This window comes from Cynocephalus volans, chromosome 8, assembly GCF_027409185.1.
Source record: "Cynocephalus volans isolate mCynVol1 chromosome 8, mCynVol1.pri, whole genome shotgun sequence".
NCBI classification, from domain to species: Eukaryota; Metazoa; Chordata; class Mammalia; order Dermoptera; family Cynocephalidae; genus Cynocephalus; species Cynocephalus volans.
In genome coordinates, this window is record NC_084467.1 from 101,478,132 (window position 1) to 101,489,878 (window position 11,747).

Consider the following 11,747-nt stretch of genomic DNA (forward strand, 5'->3'; position numbering starts at 1 on the left):
ATCATCAACAATTTTCATGCTACTAAATCCAGTACAGAATTTTCTGTCTCAATCGTATTTAGCTTCTAAGTAGCATTCCTCACTGTTTGTTGGAGTAAGCAGGACTGAAGCCGTGTTGGAACCTCAAATCGCCTGGGCTGCAGGCAAATTTTAAAAAGATACAGGTTTTCTTTTTTTGGTATACATTTTCTGAGTCCCCTTTTTTTCCTATGGTTATTTGATATTTTGAATCTTGGTTATGGGGCAAGATGACATTATTTACATGAATGTAAAGTTGTTTTACAGCCAGCCTGAAGCTGCAAACTTGCATGTACTACCCAGACCTTGAGATAACAGTAAAGATTGGAGCAGAAACCAGATGGAGTCTTGACAAGACTTTTGAGATCTTGCGTGAAGCCCTCACTGCTTACGTGCCCCTCCCTCCTGCTTTTCATTTTCCCACATTCCATTTCGTGAGCCCTCTCTTTAAAAATCCCTCAGTAAATCTGAGTCTTTGCGATGGCTTTAGTATGGCCATTCTCTTTCAGGTTTAGCTTAACATCTCTCCTCAGTCACTGGCACTCCTGAATAAAAGATGGGTTAACCTAACATCTCTATCCAGGTCACCAGTATTCCTGAATAAAAGCTAATTTAGATTTTCGCCAACATTTGACTTTTGAATGGTTTGTTTTTGAAAGAGGGCAAGCAGCCAGACTTGTATGCCTGGTATCAAATTTCGGCGGGGGGGCCTCAGCCAGGAGCTAAGTGTGACCAGTAACATGTTGAGTACCTTCTCCATGAAACATACGTCCTCTTTGGTTTCTTTGATATCACTCTCTCGGTCTTTTCTTTCACCTTTTTAGCTACTCAATCTATTTTACAAATTCGCTCTTAAACTGATATTTAAATATTGGAGCTCCTCAAGGACATGTTCTATTACTTTTTTCTTCATAGATGATCTAATATATTTCATGGCTTTAAATCCCATCAATATTCTGAAAACTTCCAGATTATTACTTCCAGCACTGGCCTCTTTTCTAAATTCCAGCCTCACATATCTAATTCTTTGATTGACATTCTAGATGCTTCATAAACACTTCAATCTCAAGATGTCCAAAACTTAACTACTGATTTTCTATTTAAAAACTTATTTATCTTTCACTGTTTATTTATAATAGTAAATTGTAATATAATCCATCAATCAGAAACCTGGAAGTCATCCATGATTCCTTACTTTTCATCATCCCTAATGTGGAATATACTATGAGTTGGCTCACTTAACACCAATTGTAATAAACTTGTCTCTACTTTTTTCTGCTTTAGAGGCTGAAAAATGTAATACTCTTTTCCTAGCCTCCCTTGCAGCTGAGTGGCTAGTGACATAGTTTTGATTAAGGAGATTAAGATGGATGTTTCTGAAAGTACTTAAGTTTCTGAATACAATATCAATAAAAGAAAATCTTTGCAACTCTTCCTCTGTCTTTCTTATTGGAACTCATCTGTGGTGCCTGGATGGTGTTAGGCATCCATCTTGTGACCCCCCTGGTTTAGAGCCACATGCTAATGATAATACAGTAAAAGATAAGAGGATCTCAAGACATTGATGACATTGGAGATCTACTGTACCAGCTCTGGACTGCTCATGTTCAGACATTGTCATATGGGGAAACACCCTTTACTTAAGCCATTATGGTGAAATTTTCTATTATTTGCAGCCAAATGTAATTTCTGACTCTAAACACCCAATCGTCAGCAAATCCTACAGATTCTATGCAACATATATCTTGAATCTATAAATTTATCTACATCTCCTAGTCCGAATCATTGCCATCATCCTAGTCTGTACCACCATCATCTCAGACCTGGTATACTGTGATAGTCACCTAATTGGTCACCTCACTTCCTATCTTGCTCCCCTGCAACCCATTCTCCATATAACATTCAGAGTTATTTAAAAATAAAACTTACTCAGCAAGTTAGGAGTAGAGGAGAATTATCTCAATTTGATAAAGAGCATCTATAAAAATCTTACACCTAACGTTATATTTAATGGTAAAAAACCAGAATGCTTTCTCCCTAAGATTAGGAATGATCTAGCAAGGACATCTTCTTTTACCATTCTTATTCAACATAGTACTGGAAATTCTAGACATCACAATACATCAATAAAAAGAAATAAAAGGCATACAGTTTGGAAATGATTGAATAAAACTTTTTTTTTTTTTTGTCTTTTTCGTGACCGGTACTCAGCCAGTGAGTACACCGGCCATTCCTATATAGGATCCTAACCCGCGGCGGGAGCGTCACCGCGCTGCGCTGCACTCTCCAAAGTGCGCCACGGGCTCGGCCCTGAGTAAAACTATTTCTATTTTCAGATGACATGCTTGTCTACATAGAAAATTCCAAGAAATAAAAAAATCACTCTACATATAATAAGTGAGTTTAGTAAGATTGCAGGTTACAACACAAAAAAATGCAATCACATTTGTATATACTAACAGTGACCATGAAGTAAGTGAAATTATTATTATTACTATTATTAGTATTACTATTTTGGTGGCTGGCTGATACAGAGATCAGAACTCTTAACCTCGGTGTTGCAGTAACTGAAATGAAAAATAGTACCATTTGTAAGTACAACAACAACAACAAATGATATACTTAGGTATTTACTTAACAAAACATGTACAGGATTTTCATTCTGAAAATTATGAAGAAAGAAATCAAAGAAGACCTAAATAAATAGAGAGATATGCCATGTTCATGGACTGGAAAACTCAACATAGTAAAGATGTCAATTCTCCCCAAACTGATGAATAGATTTAATGCAATTCCCATAAAAATTCCAGTGTTTTCTTATAACAATAGACAAGCTTATTTTGAAAGTTATAGAAAAAAAACCAAAAAAACAAAACCAAACCAAAACGAGTCCTAGAATAACTAAAATAATCTTGACCAAAAAAGGACTAAGTGAGAAGAATCCCTCTACCCAATATTAAGGCTTACTATATAACCACAGTAATTAAAACAGTGCAGTGTAATATTGGTGAAGAAACAGACACATAGATCAACCAAACAGAATAGAGAATCTAGAAATAGACCCACACAAATATTCCCAACCGAATTTTGACAAAGGGACAAAACAATTCAGTGGAGGAAGTATTGCCTTTTCAACAAATGGTGCTGGAGCAATTGAAATAGGCAAAAAAAAAAAAAAAAAAAAAAGAACCTTAACTTAAAATTTACAGCTTATAAAAATGTTAACTAAAAATGAATCACAAACTTAAATGTAAAACAAATATAAAACTTTTTTAAAAACATAGGAGAAAATATTTAGAATTTACAGCTAGGCAAAGAGTTCTTAGCTTTAACACTAAAAGAAGGATCCATACAAGAATACATTGGTAAATAAGACTTCAACAAAATTAAAAACTTTTACTCTGCAAAAGACCCTGTGAAGAGGATGAAAAGATAAGCTACAGACTAGGAAAAAATATTTGCAAATTACATATGCAACAAAAGGCTAGTATCTAAAATATATAAAAAATCCTCAAAAGTCAACAGTAAAATGGTAAACGATTCAATTAGAAAATGGAGTAAATACTTGAACAGACATTTCCCTAACGAGGATATACAGTGGCAAATAACCACACGAAAAGATGTTCAGTATGATTAGCCATGAGAGAAATACAAATTAAAACCACAAGGAGCTATCTCTATACATCGATCAGAATGGCTAAAATAAAAAATAGTGACAACAATGAATTCTGGCAAAGATGCAGAGAAACTGGATCACTCAAACATTGTTGGTAGAAATGTAAAAAGGTACAGCTGTTCTGGAAAAGTTTGGCAGTTTCTTACACAACAAGATATCCAATTACCATAAAATCCAGCAATTGCACTCTTGGGCTTTAATCCTAGAGAAATGAAAACTTATGTTAACACAAAAACCTGTGCATGAATGTTCATAGCAATTTTATTTGCAATAGTCAGAAACTGGAATGAACCCATATGTCCTTCAATGGGTTAGTGGTTAAACAAACTACCCATACCGTAGAATTAATATTCAACAATGAAAAAGAGTGAGCTATTGTTGTATACAACCTGAATGAATCTCCAGGAAATTTATGCTTAGTTAAAAAATCCAGTCATAAAAGGTTGCATAATGTATGAGCCATTTAAATAACATTTTGAAATAAAATTTTTGGGATAGTGGACTGTTTAGTGGTTACCAGAGGGTGGGAACTGGGGAAGGGAGAAGAGAAAAAGTAGTAGTTTAAAAGAGGACAACATGATCCTTGCGGTGTTGTAACCGTTCAGTATCTTGACTGTGGTGGTTGATATATGTACCTACAGGTGATAAAACTGTGTAGAACTTAATAAACACACATAAATGAATATGAGTAAAACTGGGGAAATCTGAATAAGATAGGTGGTTTGTATCAATGTCAATATCTTGGTTGTGATATTGTACTATAGTTTTACAAAATGTTACCATTGGGGGAAACTGGATAAAGCGTAAAAGAGATTGTTCTATATTATTTCTTACAACTGCAAGTGAATCTACAATGATCTCAATGAAAATATCAATTAAAAAACAAGACACAACAAAATTAATATATACTTCAGATCATGTGCCTTTTTAACTTAAAATCCTTCAGTGACTTCCTATTACACCCAGCATAAAATTCAGACCTCTCTGTAAATTCCTGTACAATCTGGTTTATATTTTCTCTCCAGTCTCATTTTGTTCTAATTCTTTCTCCCCTCGCCTTTTACCTCACTGGCCTTCTTTCAGTGTTCACACAGGCCAAGCTTTTTCCACCTTGGGGACTTTGTGTGTGTTGTTCCCACTAAAGCACTTGTCCCTCAGCTCTTACTGTGGCTGGCTATTTCTCATCTTTCAGATCTTGGCTCAGATGTTACCTCCTCAAACACCCTTCCTTAGTGACAATCAATTAATCAATAAAATAATAATAAATATTAAACGTAAACAAACAAAACAAGTGAGTTACATGTAAAAAACTGTAGAACTAACGTTTGTAAAACTTAATGAGAGAGCTGATTGCCAATGAATTAGAATATCTCAGATATAATCTGGATCCTGATGAATTGTATTATTCCTGACAATATTTAAAATGTGCATAATTCTCGCTTAAAGGTAATGGACATAATAATACCTTAGATTTATTTCCAAAGTTTATTGTAACAGGCTTTATTCACTCATTTTATTTATGTGATAATGATTTCAAACTAATTTGGGGTGGTGGGTGGGTGGAACTGAGGGTATGGAAGGTCAAGATGATATGAATTAATGAAAAGTTTGAATCATTGAGTATTTGAAGATATATCAATTGAATGCAGAAACTAATAATTCTGCTTATAAGCAGAGGTTAAAATTGAGAATTATCTAAATCATAAAAGTAATTTATAAATTAGTCCTGATATTTGTATACTGATAATTAAAAGGCTGAAGTTCTTTTAAAAATGTTCTCTTAAGGGCCGGCCCTGTGGCGCACTCGGGAGAGTGCGGCGCTACGAGCGCAGTAGTGCTCCTGCCATGGGTTCAGATCCTGCCGTGGGTTCGGATCCTATATAAGGATGGCCGGTGCGCTCACTGGCTGAGTGCGGTGCGGCCGGTCACAAAAAGACAAAAAAAAAAAAAGTTCTCTTAAGAAACAGTTGTTTCTACACAAATACCGCGTGTTCTCACTCATAACTGGTTGCTAGGAAGGAAGGAAGGGAATGAGGGAGGGAGGGAAGAAGAGAAGAAGGAAGGAAGGAAAGGAAGAAAGGACCACAACAATACATTGAACTTTCAGAAAGAGCGAACAAACCTAAGGATACTAGAGATGGCGGGGAGAGAGGGAGGGGGTTTGGGAAGTGATAGGTCGGGCAAAGGGCATAAGAAATATCAAGATTTGTAAGAATGAATATGCTAATAATCACAAATTTTTAAAAAAACCCCAATGTTACGGATAAATATTTTAGAAGTTAAGCATTACTTTTAAAAAATCAAATATGTATTTCTTTTGCTATTTTTTGTTATTTAATTTAATTTATTTATGTTTTTGGTGTCTGGCCAGTATCTTTTGCTATTTTTTAATGTAAGGTTGCTAGTAGAGTATCACTTCTTTTAAGGCATAATTTGGAGCCTATTTTTGGAATATTTTAGAATCAATACAAATTAATTATAATGTTGTGATTATTATTCTTTGGTTCACTGATTACAAGGACTATTATTTTAAAAAGTAAACAAAATTCTATGTGCCATGACTTGCAGATTTTATCATAAATTCTGCCCTCTAGTAGATGAGGACCCTTGAAGAATTCAACATGAATATAGCACTGCAGTTGTGAAGTCAGAAACTGGATGTGGACTAAGATCAAATGCCAGAAAACTAGACATGTGTACTGAAACTGTGTGTTGTTAATGTGGGCACAGAAGTGAACAGGACTGAGACCAAAGCCTGGAGTCAGATAAAACAGGTCAGAGGAGGAGTGACCAGGAGAATCAGAGTTTAGTGGTGAAACCCCTTTGTAACCTTGCTTCCATAGGAATGCCTGAGAGGAATAAGACTGTGAGCCTAGTAGCCAACAGATGCTGTTTATATAAGCTACATTAAAAAAAATCATAATGAAGTAATTTGTATAACCTGATTAACTGCTTGGATTTTCATTGTCTCATCTCTGCTACTAATTTAGCTATGAGAACTGGAATAAGTAGTAATATCTACTTGTGCTGTAATTTTTCGTAGCCAAAATCAATAAATCAATAAATCAATAAATCAATAAATCAGAGGATTGGATTAGACGACTTTGTGAACATCTAACATTGTATCAGTCTATGAGTTGTTATTCATACTACTAATTGGTTTAATAACTTTTTTTTTTTTTTGACAGGTAAGGGGATCGCAACCCTCAGCACGGTGTGGTCTGTACCACGCTCAGCCAGTGAGCTAACTCGTCATCCTTATATAGGATCCGAACCCAAGGCCTTGGCGCTACCAGCACCGCACTCTCCCGAGTTGTCGGGTCCGCCGCCGCCGGCCGACCTGAACAGCCCTAGCCTCGTGGGCGAGCGAATGGCCTGGATTCCTCTTTCCCTCTGGTCCCCTTTAGGAGGAGACAGGAGAAGAGAGACATGAAGAGAGGTGAGCACAGCCGCTGGCCCCAACCAGCCTGGTTAGAGGACACTCAGATGCGGTGCGGGTTCTGTCGAGCAGTTCCATTTATTATCACACAAGCACTTGCTTTTAAAGGCAAATGGGGAAGGGAGGTTTTTTACATAATCCTATCAGCTTAAAGGTCAAGGGCATGCATCCTGTCTCAATGCCTAGCTATTGCAACCACACAGTGTTCATGAGCGCAGAAGCACGTATTTGTCCAATAAGGTCTAAGGCAAGGTTCCCGCAGACACCCCCATCCTACTTCCTCCCGGCGCCGTCTTAGGCTGCCACATTAATATGCCCTTGTGGGCCCATAATGGCGCCACTTGTAATGTCACTTAAGGTGGCGTTAGTTTTTAAGGCCCGACACCGAGTGAGCCACAGGGCCGGCCCATAACTTTTTTTTTGTAGGTAATGCAAAGGCATACTTCAAGTTTAATTGTTACAGCACCTGTATTAGTGGAGTTTGAATTAATGATATTTATTTCCCTTCCTGTATATATTACTCATTAGTTTAAGGTTTTGCAGCCAAAGTAGAAGTTTATCAAATTCAATAAAGAAAACAAAATATTTATTAAATAAACAATAAAGAACTCTGACATGAAGGTCCCGAAGGCTTCTATCCCTGATGCTCTGGCTGTTAGTTGATTTATGGTAGCTTGTAATTGCCCTTGTTTTGACCCAAGAGAGGATTGTGTGAGAAATTTGTCTTTGAGATAGAGCTGAAGCATTGCTCTGCAGAGTGTCTGGAGCCTAAGTTTATGGAGAGTGCCCTTTTCTCCACCCTCTGATAAATAGGGAAAAGGCCCAGTTTCCTCCAGCTGGAAAGTCGAAGTAATTGCTAAATCCATGTATATACTCATCCTGTGAGGAAAAGGACAGTCTATAGTAATATCATCTAATTGTGAGTATTTTGTCTCTACTAAAATAAGAACATTTTATGATTTTATGCTGTCTAAATTAAATATGAGTGTTAATGTTGTTGGCAATTTATTTTAAACTATCATTAAACTTTAAGATGTTAATAAAAAAGGTATTTTTGAGATCTTTAATTTCCATTATTTTAAATTAATTTTTGTGAAGTGAGTAAGCCAATTGTTATTACTATGAGAGTCAAACTATAAAAAGCAGTTTCCCCTTGAAAACAAGAAACTTAATTAAGTAAAGTAAATTATACAGTAATTTGACCCTCTCCTAAAGAATGTCAAGATAATTATGGACTGTAGTTGGACTTTAGCTGACATTTGATGTAATAATGTAAGTTACTTCGTGATGATGTTTACTGCTGTATTTTTCAAATGGAACTTGTTTTTAAATCAAGAACTTATCAATAAAATATATTTTATTTTAAAAATTTATTTGTAAATTCAAAGCAACACAAAATCTGTTCTGATAAAGGTGTATTCAGGGAATTACATTTCTGTTGAAAATGCTACGATGATATAATTATGAAAATTAATTATGGAAACAGATACTAAATATCTTTCTACATCTCTGAAATATATAAATATTAATTTTATAGCCAAATTTTCTAAATATTAATTTTCTCTTTCTGCTATCTTTCTTAAGCTGTGAAAATTACTTGACTTAATATTAATTGAATACTTTTTTCATTTAAAACTGTATATGAAATTGTATGATTCCATTTATATGAAATATCTTGAATAGGCAAATCTGTAAAGACAGAAAGTGGATTAGTGATTGCCAGGAACTGGGTGGAGATGGAAGTGGGGAGTGACTGCTAACGGGTATGAGATTTTTTTGGAGGTGATGAAAATGCTCTGGAATTAGATGGTGGTGATAGTTGCACACTGTGAATTTCCTAAAACCCACCGGATTGTACACTTTAATAGAGTGAATTTTATGATATGTAAATTATATCTCAATAAAACAGCTATGAAAAAACCACTTGTGAAGACTACATAGTATAAAATCCTTCCTATATTTATTTTTTATTTTTTGGCAGTCGGCTGGTGTGGGGATCTGACTTCCTATATTCTAAAGTTAAAGAATAGACTCATAGTGGAATCAAGGAGGCTTAATTTGTCTTGTATTATGTTCATTTTCCTTGGTTTCAATAAGTTCTGACTAGAGAATTTTGGCTCAAAGGAGCCTTACTAGCACCATGCTCTACTAAGTGAGCTAACCGGCCAGCCCCCAAAGGAAGCCTTACCATGAAAAACATTATCATACAGCACTATCATTCATCCTTTTAGTAGAGGTTACTATGCAAACTAAAATATTTTTCTTGTGAAGCAATCTACTTTTCAGTTATATCAATTTCGTGCAATGCATTATTCATAATTCAAGTGACATATGTTGCATGGGTAAAAATGTAAAATTCTTTAATATGTAGATTTAGTTCCCAAGAATCAGTATGTTTTACCTGTTAAAGCTGAAGATATATGAAAGTGAAATAATAACAATTTATGATTAAGACAAAGGATATGCAAATTTATTTATAGAATTTAGCATCTTTTCAGTAGAATAGCCATTACAATCTGTGAAAAATAGTTTTTATAAAAGTTACATTTATTAAAGAAAAAATTCAGACTTTATCCAAGCCAAATTGATCCTCCTGTAAAAGCTTCTCTTTTAACTATTTCGTTTTAAATAAATATTTACTAGCAGAGATAACAAAATAGAATCATTCCAGACTCATTGTAACTTTTCTCATTACTTTAACAGGATAGGAAGTTTTTGATTACATTCCTCCCTCTCTGTCATTAATAATTTACTTAAATGTTTTAAAACTAATCTTATGAACACTTTTCTTTTGAAAGTTTGTTTTACTGTGCACACATATTATAATACTTCTATTAAACATGTAAAAGTCTGAAGAAAAATTCAATTAGTGAAAAATCTTATGTAGAAAATAGTGCAAGTACTACCATGAGCATATAAAGTGATTAATGTGTCGTATTTTAAAAGGCATATGTTTGTCAGAGGCTTATTTAAGCATATATTGCATATATACCCTGCAGTATAATTAATCTATAAGCTGATAAAAACGTATGCTTTTGACAATATTTTAGAGCATTTATTTACCAGTATTGTAAGGAAATGGTTTTAGAACGATGAGAACCCTGTCGGTGCCATTACATGGTATTTATGTGTGTGTTTTTCAGTATATTATCAGTTTTGTTTTAATTTAATTACCTTTTGTTTGTTCTATATTATTTCTCAAATGAATGCTCACTCAACAAAGTTTATATCTAAACAGTACCAAATACTTTTAAATTTTCAGTCTTTTTCAGATGTAAAATATTATGTGAAGCTTAATGGTAAATGCAATGGTTTTAAAAGAAGTATGACTAACAACTTCCGGTTTTCACATTAATTTGTAATTTCCTAATATTTAATTGAGACTCAAAAGAGAAGCTTGGAAAGAACTAAAGAGAAATAGTGCTAAAAAGTACCACACAAATTAAACCAATAGCATTCAGAATTCTTTTTATACGAAGAGCCATTTGACCTGTTGTGATATAGGAAAAACAGAAGTAGGTACTGACTGATCCTATTAATGTTAGCCCTTACTTTTCAAGGGAAACTTCATGCTGAAAGTGCACTTATTTGGGGGCATTGCTCTTGCTTCATCTATTCCACCCAACACACAATCTATATATATGACTGCTGCTATGTTATCAGAGGAGTAAGAGATTCAAGTATTTTTTAAAGGAACATAGATCCTATCAGATGATAAAGAGACATCCTTTAAATTTCAGAGATATTTCTATTTGAATCATCTTCATGTACATAGATATCTTAGCCATGAACCTATCACATGAGTAATAAATCAAAGTAAAAAGTTTTTCAGTGTAATCTCAGAAGCTATCTCCGAAGTTTGTCATGTATATATATCTTCTGGCATGATTTAAAATCCATTTTCTTCTTTTTTGATTCTTTTTAAAGGTGAAAAATAGTCTTTATCTTCTAATGGAGAGAATAAAGCTATAAAATATAATGGGCTCCAGGGTGATCTTTATTTTCTCCCAGTAATTTCCAATTTCTTACACTGTGATTTGCTGTTTAATTCTATTCAAAGATGCATTCTTTCCAGAGTTCTTTCATAGGAAATAACAAAAATAAGCAGTTTTTCCCATAAGGGATAGTCTTAGATTTTCATAATTTTTCCTCATACTAGCTTATGATTTTAAGGCTTTATTAAAAGTAAACACTTTTTTTAGTAACTAATTAACTTTGTCATTAGTCAAGCAGAACCAAAATTAATATTTTAATGTTTAGCATATCACAGTGCTATGAAAAATAAATATTTACAAAGGATTTAGAAGACTAAAAAGATGCTATGAAAGTCATTATTTTCCTACTCTTTCATTTCCTCTATCTTGGTGAAAAAGTCTAATTTTTCTTCCTAATTCATCTTAATTTATAACACTGAGATTCTGAAAACATTAGACTAACAATTATGGGAATCAATTATTAAGTCAAGAACTGTGCTGGGTTTTAGATACACTAATTAAACTCTCCCAACAACTTTGCTAGGAAGGTTTTGCTGTTTTTCTTTTACAAAGGAGGAATCTAAAGTTCAGGGAGATTTAATAAATGACCGAGAAGGAAGTGATGAAAGCAGTGTATGAA